This window comes from Lithobates pipiens, unplaced genomic scaffold (genome assembly GCF_037356315.1).
Source record: "Lithobates pipiens isolate NorthernLeopardFrog02 unplaced genomic scaffold, aLitPip1_a1.2 Scaffold_22, whole genome shotgun sequence".
Classification (NCBI taxonomy): domain Eukaryota; kingdom Metazoa; phylum Chordata; class Amphibia; order Anura; family Ranidae; genus Lithobates; species Lithobates pipiens.
In genome coordinates this window covers 175,041,635-175,056,922 of record NW_027507784.1, presented here as the reverse complement: position 1 = coordinate 175,056,922, position 15,288 = coordinate 175,041,635, and the positions used below count along the sequence as shown (strand labels likewise).

Sequence of the window (15,288 nt, the reverse complement as noted above, 5' to 3'; positions counted from 1 at the left end):
TGCTTTCATCTAACTGCTTTACTCATGTATTTGTGTCATTATCTTTGTACTTCCATGTGTCATAATGTCTTTCTTTTTGAATTTATATGTCATGTAATGTAGCTCTTGTACTGTTAAATATAAGCAAAAGCATACTGTAAGAAGCTCTCAAGGCTAATTAACTCTGCCTAGAAACTACTGTTCAATTTATTAAAGCGTACCTCAAACTAAAAACATATGCTATAAACTCACTAAAGGTGGATGGTGGAGTTTTTGCTCCCCTACTAAGGTAGGCACTCCAGAGAGAACCAAAGAAGTGGTAAGCTGCCACAGGATACTTTTTTTTTTTTTTACAGAGATTATAAATTAAATCTAGAACATTGAAATATGTTTTAATTAGAGTGTGTGATTTTGTTTTCTCTATATTTCATATACACATATACTAATGGATGTTAAAGTTGTTCAAAGGACAAGGAAAAGTTGGAAAGCAATTTGTCATGGTTATGCAGTAATCTTCCTCTGTTTGCTCACCTCTCCTCATGTGTTCAGACTAAGAGGCCAGCCGCTTCCACCTGGTGGTTTTTACAACCTCTCCTCTAAGCATAGCTCCACCCCAGGCCCTATCAGGGAACCCTATATTAACCTGTGCACTGCAAGCCAGCGGTGCTGATCAACCATTGATCAACCATTGTGTATTCACTGTGTGTTTGGCTTCCTGTTGTCACGGTCCCTACCGTGTCTTTTAGACGGTCAGGCGTGGTTGCGCCCCAAGTGGCTCTGGGTGGTATTGAACTAATGACTATTTGTTCTTGCTCCTGTCTCTTTACCTCTGAGCCACACCTCAGTTCTATTCTGCCTGCTCTCCAATTCGGTTTGTACCTGTCACTCTTGGATCAGCTGTGGCAGGTTACCTAATTAGCTAGGTATAAAGCACTGCTTCACTCCAAGGGCTTGGTCAGTTCATTGTCTCTTGTCGCCAAAGGTACCTGTGTTCCTGTTTTCAAGTTACAGTGTTCCAAGACTGACCCCGGCTACCGACCCTGGCTTGTATATCGTTTATTCTGTCTTCTGGAATCCCTGACTACGGCTTTACCTGGACAATCCTTTGGCAAATTTCTGTCAAGCCCCCGTGCACAGATTCACAGCCCAGGTAGCTTATCTGTTTGTTACTGTGGGCTTTGTCTATTTGCAAGGGTGAGCGTACATCTCTGCACCAAGGACCCAAACCTAGGTAAGCCCTCACACCTGTTTCCTGATTTCCATGTACTCTATGTTTGTCTCTGTTACCGACCTTGGGGTGTTCTCAATGATTCCTGTCTGCTTGTGACCTTGACCTTTTGGCGTGTCCCCGACTATCCCTGTCTGCCTGTGACCCTGAACCTTTGGTGTGTACTCTGTTGTTCCTGTCTGCTAGTTGCTCTGACCTCTGCCTCATCCCTTTGCTATCCTTGTTGTTCCAGCCTGCTGTTTCCTTCTCCTGTAGTCTACAGTGAGCGCGACTTGGAGCCAGACTGCAGCGAAGTCCATCCTCACCACTTGAGGCTCTGGTGAACACCTGCTGGCTCTTAGACTCCGCGCCCTGGGAAATCTATGCTCTAGCTCCCACTGGGATCTGTGTTAGTGGTCCACTAGATCTGCATCCTGAATCTCCCTGGGTACAATCCGCAGCAGTCAGTCCTAAGGTCCACTACCTTAGCGGTGCATTTTCGACTTCTACGGAGTGCATCTGTCACCTGGTCTCAGGTGACCTGACACAATTGCCCAATAGTACAAGACAGGCACACTGCACATAAACCAGGTCCCTCAAGGCTAGCATTTCTACTGGGCATCATGTCTTTTTGGGGGGACCTTTCATTATATTCAGTAACATATTTACATAATCTTTTACTTTTGAAAATAATATTTTTACCTCTTAAAATTTGTAGTACAAACATAAAAAATGTAAAATATAATTACGTCTCAGAAGCATTATTTACACTAGAATTTTCCTTAATGTAAAGCAGGTGACATCAGGTGTCTGCAAACATTTCCCAATATCTTTCCAGTTCCCCTCACCTTCCAGACCCAATTTTTGGTTCTCAAGCAAGATTGGTTGGTTGCAGTAGGGGGCTTACAAACCACTGACAAAAACAAATGTGTTATTTATCATATCACAGTGATCCATGGTTTGGAGACCCAGAACCCTTGGAAACATATCTGAAGGCACATGCAGGCATGTGATGGTGCCTGTCACTAATTAATGTGGATTTACAGTATTATATTTTTTGGAAAAGTTAACTTTTCATAAACTTAAGTGAAAAATGTTAAAAGACAGGGGGCGTGGCGACGGCGCAGCGAGATGGTCGCACTCTAAGTGAGCTCTGCTCCGCGCTCAGGGAATAGACGTTTTCAAGCCCGCTTCACGATCTCCGCGGCCGGCGAACCGAGCACAAACAACCCCGGAGGACAGATCTACCATGGGGAAAAGATCACAGAAGCCGCCGCATACTATGAAATTGCCGGACTTTTATCCGGCCTTAGACCGCGGGCTACAACAAGATGGCGGAGGAGGACGCTTCATAGCACAGCACACTCAGCCTCCAGCGCCAGCACCGTTAGCCGAGAAGCTCACCGGAGCGGAGTGCACAGCGGAGATGGACGAGGACACGGGAACGCAATCCTCCGATTCTGACTCCCCAAACAACTCTCCATCGACTAGGAGCCCTGCAAAGTCCAGGCCCAGATTGGAAACTGGCACCAAAACGCACACCAGAACGGCTACTCTGGACAAGGAGATGAGCGGTGGTGGACTGATCATCCAGCAACCAGCGGATCCGATAGCACAATTTCCTACCACAGGTCAGCCTATTTCTGACACCACTTTAAAAGAACTGTTAATGTTATTGAGAACATCTCTACAAGCTGATATGATGTCATGTCTTCACCAATGTAGAGCTGAAATCAGCGATTTGGGGGAAAGAGTGCACCAGGTAGAGACTGGAATAGGGGCGTGGCTTGGCGCGCAACGGAGATGGCAGCCTAGAAGGAGAGCTCCGTCGGAAAGCGGCCCCAGCACGTCTGTTACAGCGGCAAACGGCACAATAATGAGCAAGCAGGCCAGGCTCCAGCATCAGACCCGTCCTCGCCGCTCAACAGCAGTTAATCCCGGCCGGGATATCTCCGATATCTTTAAAAATCAGGCCTCAGCATTACAGGCCTCGGGGGAGGACAAGATGGCGCCGGTCCATGCGGCCGAGGAATACAGCGAGGACTCGCAATCGGCTACCGAGGACAATGGCAGGCATGGCTACCGCTCCACACACCCACTTACCTACGAGGACATGTCCGGCTTCGCAGCAGATATTAAGGCCTCGTTCTCCGCAGCGATCACGGACTTAAAGACCAGTTTCCTGGTCATGCAGGAAAAAATGGCGGCTGCAGAGACGGCGGGTAAGATGAGAGACAGATCCATACATAGACTTGACGAGGTTGTCACGGCCCACTCCCTACATTTCATAGAAATGAACAGACATTTGGAGGATCTGGATAACAGGGGGAGACGAAATAATATCAGGGTACGCGGCATACCGGAGTCTGTTGCGCCCGACCAAATCACCTCAGTCTTACAAAGGGTTTTCAATACTCTACTCGAACGTCCGGAGGACTCGGTTATTGACTTCGTAAGAGCGCACAGAGCACTCAGAGCGAGGGGCCCTGATACCCTACCCCCACGCGATATCATTTGTTGCTTACAGAGCTTTACACTTAAGGAGGATGTAATGACCAAGGCCCGTAGGAACGACCAAATAGTGTTCAACGGGGAGAATATAAAACTTTTCCAGGACTTGTCCCAAATAACTTTGAGAAACCGAAGGGCTCTACGTCCTCTGCTTGAAAAGTTGAGGGAAAAAGATATGCGTTACTCATGGCGCTTTCCCTTCGCTCTGCTGGTTACACACGGAGGCAAGCAACATATCCTACGAACGCCTGCGGACCTCCCGGAATTTTGCGCAGCTCTTCAGCTTGATCCGATCGTTCTGCCCGACTGGTATCAGGAGTTCTCCATGCCAACTAAGGACAGAAGTCCACCAGCTTCACCGTCCGCCTCACCGGAAAAACACCTCTCCAAACGACAGAGGCCAGGACGAGGAGATTTCTCACCAAGGGGTACCCCACGAAGTCGCCCACACTCCTCCAGGAATCTGATGGAAGCTTAAGATTTATGAAGCGTTCGTACCTACCTACCTTCCAGACGCTATAACGTCGCTCTTTTACCACCTGACCACCGCCTAGCCATCGGGGATTCCATGCTCCACCAGCGCCAACAGTAGATCATTTCTAATTACATGCTTCCATATTGTAGAAACGACTCCCTGTGAAACCACGATCCGTTCGATTCCATCCTGTTTCTTAGGTGTTTCTTCGGAAATACCACGTCAGTATTACACATTTGCATTTATAGGGTATAAAGGCTGCAGGACAACGGCTGACTTTCTGAATAACGCAGCCCTGGCGGGGCGATAGTGATGGAGGATCCGTGTTCAAGGGGCGAAGATGCCTATCCAGGGCAATAATAGCCCCCCCCAGATTGTAATGAGCGGGTGGCGGGAGGGGTACGGTTCATTGGAGGGTAGGAGGTACCTTAATTTCTCATTAATTGCCATTTGCTAGGCCTGCTTGTTCTAATCTATTCTTGTTCTATTCTCGCTTTTGTTTTAGTTTGATTCTGGTTTATGTTTATTGCTTTTCCGTTTTATTAATCAGATACCAGTTTGCATTATATGTATGTTTGTTGCTGTGACAGACCAATTAGCACCTTTCATACGCTTTATGGGGCCGCTCACGACGGTTCCTTGCACTTATAGTTGAATTACCACCGTGATAGACAACGGTCCGGTGCCTTCAACTACATACCTTCTCAGGGCGGACACTGGGCTAATTGGCCTGAGGTGCCCTGCACGGTGAAGGTTGTTATCTCCGGGGAGGGCCTTCCCGAACCCCACAATAGTACATCAGGCAGGTCACTTTGGGGCCTGTCCCACGTACTAATTTTGACCTCCTTGAGACGGTTATTTACTCTTAAAGGGGTGTGACCTACGACTCCGTCCTCATCTCACTTCATCTTCTCCTTTCTATTCACTGCTTTCTTTCTCTTTATTTCGCCTTGCCACGACACAAACGACAGTGTTTATATATAATGTATATTACTGACTATTGTATACATCATAACTTTTTGCTATCTTGTTGAGATTGTTCCTACAGGTGTCGGGTCCCGCACCTCCCTGAGCCCGAACCATGGCGTATTCTGATTTGGGACGTAACCCAACAGTAGTCTCTCATAATGTCAAAGGGCTTAACATCCCCGAAAAACGAACCACTTTACTAAGAGAACTCAAAAAAGGTAGGCCCCACTTTGTATTTTTACAGGAGACTCACTTTAAGACCGGACATACACCAAGACTGACTGACTCATACTTTGTAGAAGCTTACCATGCCACCAGTCCTGGGACGAAATCAAAAGGGGTCTCGATACTGGTGAGTAGGGATGCTGACTTAGAGGTTACAGGCAAGCTGGTCGACCCTGAAGGGAGGTTCCTTATACTCAAGGGGACCTGCAGAGGGACTCCCCTGACTCTGGCGAACGTATACTTCCCCAACTCGGCTCAACTCACTTTTTGTCGGAAACTGATTGATGAACTGAAATGCTTCAGTTCGGGCAGACTTATTTTGGGTGGAGACTTCAACGTACCCCTTATACCGACTGAAGACACTTCCAATGGCAAAACCGCCATCCCTTATAGGGCTCTTAAGAATATTAAGAAGCTCCTGCATTCTCTGAATCTGGTAGACTCATGGTGTCACCTGAACCCTGAGGGCAGGGACTTCTCCTTTTTCTCTATCCCACATAACCGCCACTCACGAATAGACTATATCTTCGTTTCTAAGAGAGATTTGTCGCAGCTGAGTGCTGCCCACATTGGGATACAATCAATCTCCGACCATGCTCCCATATCCGTGACATTAGATTGGACAAATACCCGGGCCAGACCCACTACATGGAGACTGAACTCGTCATTACTAACTGACCCAGCACTACTACCAGACTTGACTTCCTCTTTGACTGAATTTTTCAAGCTAAATGACACCCCTGGGATGAACCCCCTGGCGATCTGGGAAGCCCACAAATGTTTTATTAGGGGCGAGCTGATACGCATGGGTGCACGTAAAAAACGGGAGAGAGATAAAATGATCAATGAGTTGACCGCGAAAATAAGATCCCTTGAATCACAGCATAAACGCTCCCTCACAGTACACTCAGCAGAATCTCTACTTGAGACACGGAAAGCTCTTAAACAGCTCTTAGACAACACTACCAGGAGGTTCTTATTTTTTAGACGGAAAGTTTACTATGAACATGGGGACAAAACAGGTAAGGTCCTGGCGAGGGCCCTGAACACCCGTATAACACACAACCACATCAGGGGTATCAATGGCAAGGATGGGAAGACAGATTTAGAAACTGAGAAGATTGCCCAACACTTTCAAAACTACTACACAAATTTATACAACCTCCCGAATCAGCAGAGACCGCCGGATCTGGGGGGTGACAGGACCCAGGTGATACAGCATTACTTAGACGCAGTTAATCTACCCAGACTTAATGAAGAGGACAGTAACCAGTTGGACAGACCCTTTGACGATTCCGAAATTAAGACAGCCATAAGAGATTTGAAGACGGGCAAGAGTCCGGGGCCAGATGGGTTTGGTGCCATTTATTATAAGACATTTACAGAGGTTATACTCAACCCTTTTAGAAAAGCAATGAATTCCTTGACAAGCCAGAGACCAAACTCAAATGACTTCCTATCAGCCTTTATCACTGTTATCCCCAAGGAAGGGAAGGATCCACTTAACTGTTCCAGCTACAGGCCCATATCTCTTCTAAATACAGACGTGAAACTGGTAGCAAAGATTTTAGCCAACAGGCTGAAACCCCTACTCCATGAATTGATTGGACCCGAACAGGCCGGATTCATGCCAGGCAGGGAGGCAAAAGACAATGTGACGAAGTCCCTGAACCTGATTCATGTGGCACACCAGCGAAAGATCGAGGGCTTTCTCCTGTCAACTGACGCGGAGAAGGCCTTCGATCGAGTAGCTTGGGATTATATGTTCGAGGCGTGCAGGCATGCTGGCTTGGGCCCCGGCATGATGGCCTGGATTTCGGCACTATATTGGAAACCTTCAGCTAGGCTTAAAGTGAATGGTTCCCTCTCAGAGACAGTGCTTATCAAGAATGGCACAAGGCAGGGGGTGCCCTTTGTCACCCCTGCTTTTTATTATTGCTCTAGAGCCATTCATAAGACACACCATCATGAACCCATCGATTAGGGGATTCCAACTTAAAGAGAGAACTTTTAAAATTGCGGCTTACGCCGATGATTTGCTGTTCTATTTAACAGAACCACACACTTCTATTCCTTCGCTTTTGAAGGAATTCACAAAATTTGGATATATCTCCAATTTCAAAATAAACTATTCTAAATCGATGGCCATGAATGTGTCTCTTCCCGAGGCCCGATTGTCGGTGGCCAGAGTCGGTACCCCCTTCACATGGACAGCCTCAGCTATTAAATACTTAGGAGTTTGGCTGACCCCCAGACTTGCACTGACGTACGTGCGGAATTTTCCCCCCCTACTTAAAAGCATTACACAGGACCTTCTGAGATGGGGATCGGGCTATTTCTCATGGTTTGGCAGGGCGGCCATCTGTAAGATGACTGTACTGCCAAAGGTACTTTACTTGCTCCGAACCTTGCCCATCAAGATACCCATGAGCTTTTTTAAAGCACTACACTCCCTTCAGACAAGTTTTATTTGGGCCCGCAGGCCCCCTAGGTTGAAAAAGTCTCTCTTAACCAAACCCAAAGAAAGGGGTGGCTTGGGTATACCCGACTACAAACTTTACTACTATGCTGCGCATGTTGCACGTATCATAGATTGGCACTGTCACTCCCAGATTAAAGATTGGGTCTTGTTGGAGGAGGAAGCAAGTGTGATTAACCTCCAGTTCTCTCCCTGGATCCCAAGGCTTAGATACCCCAGATCCATGCTTTCACACCCCACGGTAGGCACTACTCTTCACATTTTTCATACACTGACCAAACAATCTGAGTTCTCCACCTCTCTGAGCCCTTTAACCCCTATTCGAGATAACCCGGACTTTGTGCCGGGCTTACAGAACCCACTACTTAAAATACAGAGACCGAAAAGACCGCTCTTAGCACTAGACTGTTTTAACGGTAGCCTGATGAAAGACTTCACTGACCTTAAAGTAGACAATGATTTACCAAGACTACCACTCTGGACATATTATATGTAACACGTAGACCACACTTGACGCGAGCAGTGACGGATCTAGAATCAGTTTGCTTGAAAGGTGAACCCACCCCAAAAACTACTTCGCTTACATATGCATGGTTGAGATCACTAGGTCCACGAGAGGATCACGGGCTCAGGGAGAAGTGGGTTCGGGCTTTGGGTTCTATCACACAAATGCTCCCTAAGCACGAAAATGCAAGAAACGTCCTACAAACTGTTGACCCATTGGTATGCTACCCCAGAAAGAATTCACAAATGGTATCCTCACTCTTCGGATAGATGCTGGAGGTGTGAACGGGAGGAGGGTGCTCTATTCCACATTTGGTGGCAATGCGACCAATTACAGTGTTATTGGTCGGGGGTGAAGGAGCTGATTGGGCAGATCACGGAGACCAGTATGAGGTTGGATGCGGCAAGTTGTTTGCTCCACATTGCCAACACCTCATTCAAAAGATATAAAAAGTCGCTCACCAGACATATGATAAATGCAGCCAACTCTCTAATTCCACTATACTGGAAATCCAAAACTACACCTACCATAAGAGAATGGCTGCTTAAAATTGCTTCTATCTGTGAGATGGAAGACACGGCAGCCCAATCGAATGAGCGTGTAGAGGGTTATCACAGAACATGGTCTCCGTGGTTTGCCTTTAAATACTCCAAATCCTTTGGGGACATCATGGGCAGCGGCCTGATGGCCTGAAGAGTGGGGGGGTCCAGACAACTAGTCAATCACTAATTTATACCATACAAACACAGCTCTTGACCATGAGCTAGAGCATTCGGAACAAGGCGAATTTCTCCTCCCTTTCTCCCCGTTTGTCTTTACTCTCTATTTCTAACTTTATATATTTCTATACTTGACTTCTTTACTAAATTAATAGTTCTTATGATATGTTCTCTAGATGTACATTGAGCTTGATGGGTTCCTGAGGGAATCTGGGGTTGGATAATGAATCACCCTTCTAAGTCCGGTAGGGCTCGCAATGGAAGGATCTGATGTTTTGATGATACCCCTATTATAGCCAACTAGAAATGTTATTGACACAAATTCAATCTTGTTAAGCATAATTGTTTTTTGCAGTGTCTTTTTGCATACTCTTGTAATATGTGCTTTTATTAGCTAATAAAACTTTCTTGAATGAAAAAAAAAGAGACTGGAATAGGCGATATCACCTCCTCATTTAATGCGCTGGTGGATTCTCATGCGGCACATCACGAGGCTATCGAAAAGATCCAACTGAAAATGGCGGACCTTGAGGACCGTTCCCGTAGGAACAATCTAAAGATCCGGGGGTTCCAGAAACAGTAACGGCGCAACAACTTCTCACTTATGCTCAAGACCTCTTTCGAGCTCTGGCCCCGTCATTGTCACCATTAGACCTAACGATCGACAGAATCCACAGGGTCCCAAAACCTGCGTTTCTGCCTCAAGAAATACCCCGAGACGTTTTACTGAGAATGCACTTTTTTAAAGCCAAGGAAAAAATCCTAGATACGCTACGTAGAGGAGAGAATATCCCTGAGGCGGCCTCCGCACTCCAAATCTTACCGGACCTGTCACAATTTACCCTACAGCTCCGACGCAACATGGCAACTTTGACCAAAGCCATGAGGAACCACAAGATTATGTACAAGTGGAAATACCCTGCTAAATTACAGGCATCCTACAACGGATCCACCCATCTCATACATTCCCTGGAGGAGGGGATGCAGCTCTTGAGAAATTGGCAAATTTTGCCTCCTGATCCGGCTTCGGCTCCGTCCCAACCGACTAGACAAGCTCTAGCCAAAATTCTCAGTGATTGGCAAACAAAGCCACAACGAAGATCAATGGTCCGTCTCACTTGAATCTACTACACGGGAGCTTCTTCCTTCCAAGTTCTGATTAGATTCCCTGAGCGCCCTTGGTACCTGACAGCGTACTGTTAGCCCCTCGCATTGGGCATTTGTTGCCTGGCCCGTATGGGTTCTTGTTTTTTATTCGCACCTTGCAGTTCAAATTTTATTTTTTATTTTTTTCTTCTTTCTTTTCCCTTTTTCCGTTTTTGCTGCTTCTATGATTTGTTTTTTCTACCTGGAAATTGCCTACGGCAGACCGTCGAAAGGAGACATTGGAAGTTCACATCTTGGATACGTGAGTCCACTCTGCGAAACCTTGCTATACCTGCTTCACCATACTACAATCTCCGCGCACTCAGTGTCAATACTCACGCACCTACTTACAAGGTTACATTTCAACGAATCGCCAAACCTGTTACCAGTATGGGAACATGCGGAAACTGCTCCAACATGACGGAGTTACACACCTGTATGCACATAGGACTCTTCGCACGTTATCTAGCACCTCTCCGGGACTCTCCATTTAATTTCCACGATCTACGAACTCTATCGCCTCTTATAAAGCTCCAATGAACATCAAAATCCTTTCTCTGAATGCACGGGGACTCAATCATCCTGCCAAAAGACGCTCCCTGTGGCAAGAGGCACTCAAACAGAACGTGGACATACTAGCTGTGCAAGAAACTCACTTCCATAAACTAGCTACACCTTTGTGCACACATCAGAAATTTCCACATATCATCCTCTCTTCCACCACGGCGAAGAAAAGAGGGGTGATGATTGCCGTAAGAGACTCAGTGAAATTTGAACTTAAAGACTGTTATAGATCCTGATGGTAGGTTCATCATTATGGTTTGCAATGTCAATATGATTTCCATTACCTTTGCATGCATATATGCTCCTAACTCGCACCAATTGAAATTCCTGAAAAAGGTTCTTAAACAAATAGAACGGGTGCGTGTTGGCAGCATATTACTATGTGGGGACTTCAATATGATTATAGATAGAGAATTGGATACCTCCTCTGGAGTTAGGAATCACTTCCCCAAATTTAGAGATCTCCTACACCAGGAGGGACTATTTGACGCATGGCATTGCATGAACGCGAACGAAAGATCTTATACCTACTATTCCCCTAGATTTAATTCCTACTCCAGATTAGATATGTTTCTCACCGATTTGGACTTACTTTGCAGAACCACAAGTTCCTCTATCCTTGATATCACATGGTCAGACCATGCACCTATCATGATCCATATTGAAGGAGGTAGATCGCACGCCTCGTCCCGCATATGGCGGAACAATGAGACTGTATTACAAGACCCAAAATATCACACAGAAATCTCCCAACATCTTACAGAATATTTTCAAATTAACGACCCCAACTGCACTAGCCCCTTCACAAACTGGAATGCCCACAAAGCCTTCATTAGGGGGATCCTAATTAAAATTAATGCCAAAATCCAGAAGACCCGTGCCACTAATTTAAATAATCTACTACAAGAACTCCGCTCTCTAGAGCAACGTAACCAACAAAACCCGTCTACTGATCTCGCAACTCAACTATCCCAAATCAGATACAAAATTAGGGAATGGTATAGCATGTTGCACGACCGGGCCATGACAAGACTCCGACTTAACTATTACGGACACGACAATAATGCAGGTAAATTCCTGGCCAATCGTCTAAAAGCCAAACGTACTAAAACGGCAATCCCATATTTGCTCCACTCCAAAACAGCAACTAAAGTGGAACACCCCCAAAAAATATCAGACGCATTCGTAGACTATTACTCGTCCCTTTACAATCTTCATATTGACCCCAACACAATTGAACCTACAGGAGAGGACATAGCATCTTTCCTAGCCAAAATTCGTTTACCTTCCATATCGGACGCCCAACTTCAAGAATTAAGAACTCCATTCACCTCCGATGAGTTAGGGAAAGCTATCCAGTCGTTACCCTCCTGGAAATCCCCAGGCCCGGATGGGCTCTCTAATGTGTACTACAAATCATTCAGCCGTATTCTATCCCCACATCTCCTGTCCATCTTCAATGAAGCTAGGACAAAGGGTTCTTTCCCAACAGAAATGCTCAAAGCCTATGTAGTCACACTATCCAAACCCGGGAAATCTCCAGACACTCCAGCCAATTTCCGCCCCATCTCTCTCCTCAATGGAGACATAAAACTTTATGCTAAAGTGATAGCAAACAGGATCTTCGACATTATGCCAAACTTAATAAACCCAGACCAAACTGGATTCATGAAGGGGAGACAGGCATCAGACGCTACACGACGTCTGCTGAATCTCATTCACCAGGCTGGGATTCGTGGAACGCCTTCTCTGCTTCTTTCAATAGATGCGGAGAAGGCGTTCGACAGGGTCCACTGGAAATACATGGCAGTGCTGAGGAAATTTGGTTTTCAACACGAAGCCCTGTCGGCAATTCTGGCGCTTTATTCCACGCCTACCGCCCAGGTATTTACCATGGGGCTTCTATCCAAACCGTTTACCATTTCGAATGGTACCCGCCAGGGGTGTCCTTTGTCCCCTCTAATATTCAATCTGATGATAGAACTGGCGGAAACTATTAGATCTCATTCGCATATTTCGGGACTCAAAGCCCAACGGAAAGACCATATAGTCAATCTGTTCGCTGACGACATAATATTGTTTTTAACCAACCCGGTCGTATCACTTCCCCACACACACGGAATCCTAGAGGAGTTTGGCAGGATATCTTACTACAAGGTAAACTTTACGAAATCACTAATATTAGACCTGGGGCTAAACCGACATGTGAGCTTTCATATTAAACAAACCTTCCCGTATATGTGGGCATCCAACCAAATACCCTACCTAGGCATACAGTTAACTAAGAACCTATCTCTCATTGCAGATGTTAATGTTAAACATCTTCTACAAGAAATCCAAAAAACTATAGCCGCAATCTCTACGACCATACTATCATGGGCGGGAAGAATTGCAGCATTTAAAATGTTGATACTACCAAAAATTCTATACACATTTCGAACCCTCCCGATCCCTTACAAAACTTCACATTTCCTAGAGCTGACCAAACGCCTCAAACAATACGTATGGCAGGGCAAAAGAGCGAGATGTCCCCTACATAAGCTCATCATGCATAAGAAGGCGGGTGGCATGGGTCTTCCGGACATTAAAGAATACTACTGGGCAGTAATACTGGCACAAGCTAAATTCTGGTTCTCGCCAAATCCTGAACCCCTATGGGTTCATCTAGAAGAAGGTATAGCACAAACTCACAACATGAGCCTTCTCCTCATGGCAGACTCTTGGAAGCCTAGATCTCTAACACATTTCTCCCCGACAATTGTGGCAACTATTGCCGCATGGAGACACCTACTGCAACAACCGAAGTTAACACACCCCCACTCAGCAGTCAGGATCCCAATTCAGACCTTGGAAATAATGATACCATACAGCAATGTCACCAAATGGAAGGGAAATAGAATAGAGTGGGTAGACGAATTATATACACAAGAGACATTAAAATCATTTGACTCCTTACAACTCACGTATAGCGTCCCCCCAACCAGCAAATACCTGCACAACCAGGTGTCATCCTTTTTAAAGAGATCTCCTCCACCGACTATCGAAATCAACAGCCCAATTTGGCAATACTTCATATCTCCCAACATTAAAACCAAAGGCATTTCACTTATATACAATTCCTTGCAATACAAGCAATGTCTGGTGAAGTCCTCCTCCATGCTCACATGGGAGAGGGATCTGAATCAGACGTACGATATCAGCCAATGGAGCAAGGCCCTTAGATTTAGTTACACAGCCACTCATTGCGCCAATCATTGGGAGCTCACCCAGAAGATACTCCACAAATAGTATAGGACACCACACCAACTAGCCAGAATGTTTTCTACACACTCTTCACTGTGTTGGAGAGACTGTGGAAACGTAGGCACTGTTCTACATATATTCTGGCACTGTAAAAATATTTCTAGCTATTGGAGGAAGATTTTCAGAATACTCACGGAAGTCACCGGGATGATGCAAACCCCAAACCCAGCTCTAGCAATTCTCCACCTTGGTATAGATAATTATCCTCCCCAATTCCGCACGGTAGCGATACACATTTTGATTACAGCCAAATTAATAATTGCCCGACATTGGAAGAGTACACAATCACCGAATCCCTCAGAAGTACTAGTCCAAGTGAACTTGAACTTTCACTATGAAAGATTACTAGCTCTAAGGAACTCTGGTGGCAAGAAATTTGACCAACATTGGAAGTGTTGGACAGAATGGTATAAGAAATAATTCCTTCTGAAATTACATGATAATGTGGCAGATAATAGCTGGCGACACTCTAGATGGCCAGCGTGATCCCAGTTGGGGTGACGGGGGAGCCAGATGGAGATCGCGGAAAGTCGTAGTTGCACCTTCCACTTAATTGTAACAGTTATACCTTAATCTGCGTCATTGAACTGACATTATATAGATGTGAATACGCAACCAGAGGTAGAATGCTGGATTTACATTTGTATTCGCAATTTCCATTTTTCTCTTTTCTTCGCTCTCCTTTCTTTCCCTTTCCCTTTTTTTTTTTTTTTTTTTCTCGCTTTCCTCCTTTTTGGATGTCAAACCACAACATGTAGTTCACCACTACTTGTAATCGTTCTGTTGTGTTGTACTATTTGAAATTTTCAATAAAAAATAATAAAAAAAAAAATGTTAAAAGACATTTGACCTTCACTCATTTCATTACTGGCTGTAATTGTTTTTGTTTCTTTCCATTGCCTTCCCTCTAACCTGGTTACTCTGCTAGTAAGACACTTCCTTTCCTAGGGTGACAATGCCCACTGTGAATATAAGAAGAAGCTAGCTCTGCCAGGTTAACACTACAGGTAAAATAGTAGACTAAGCCTAAGGAGGCATTGGCTCCATGCCATTGGGTTTTGCATCACACATAGGATGCGGGTCCATGAAAAAGAAGCCCCAAAGAGAAAAGCCTCATGGATTTTAACAAACAATAAATAAATAAATAAATCAGGCAGGCTATTTGATTATTATTTAAGCATGGGTGCGCACCCCCCCAAAGGGTTT

At 45.4% G+C, this 15,288-nt stretch overlaps 1 protein-coding gene across 6 annotated transcripts in view; it reads right to left on the bottom strand.

Moving 5' to 3' along the window:
* GULP1 (GULP PTB domain containing engulfment adaptor 1) overlaps positions 1–15,288 on the bottom strand; it is a 1,104,299-nt gene that overhangs the window by 631,856 nt on the left and 457,155 nt on the right. The gene's annotated exons all lie outside the window — the stretch shown is intronic.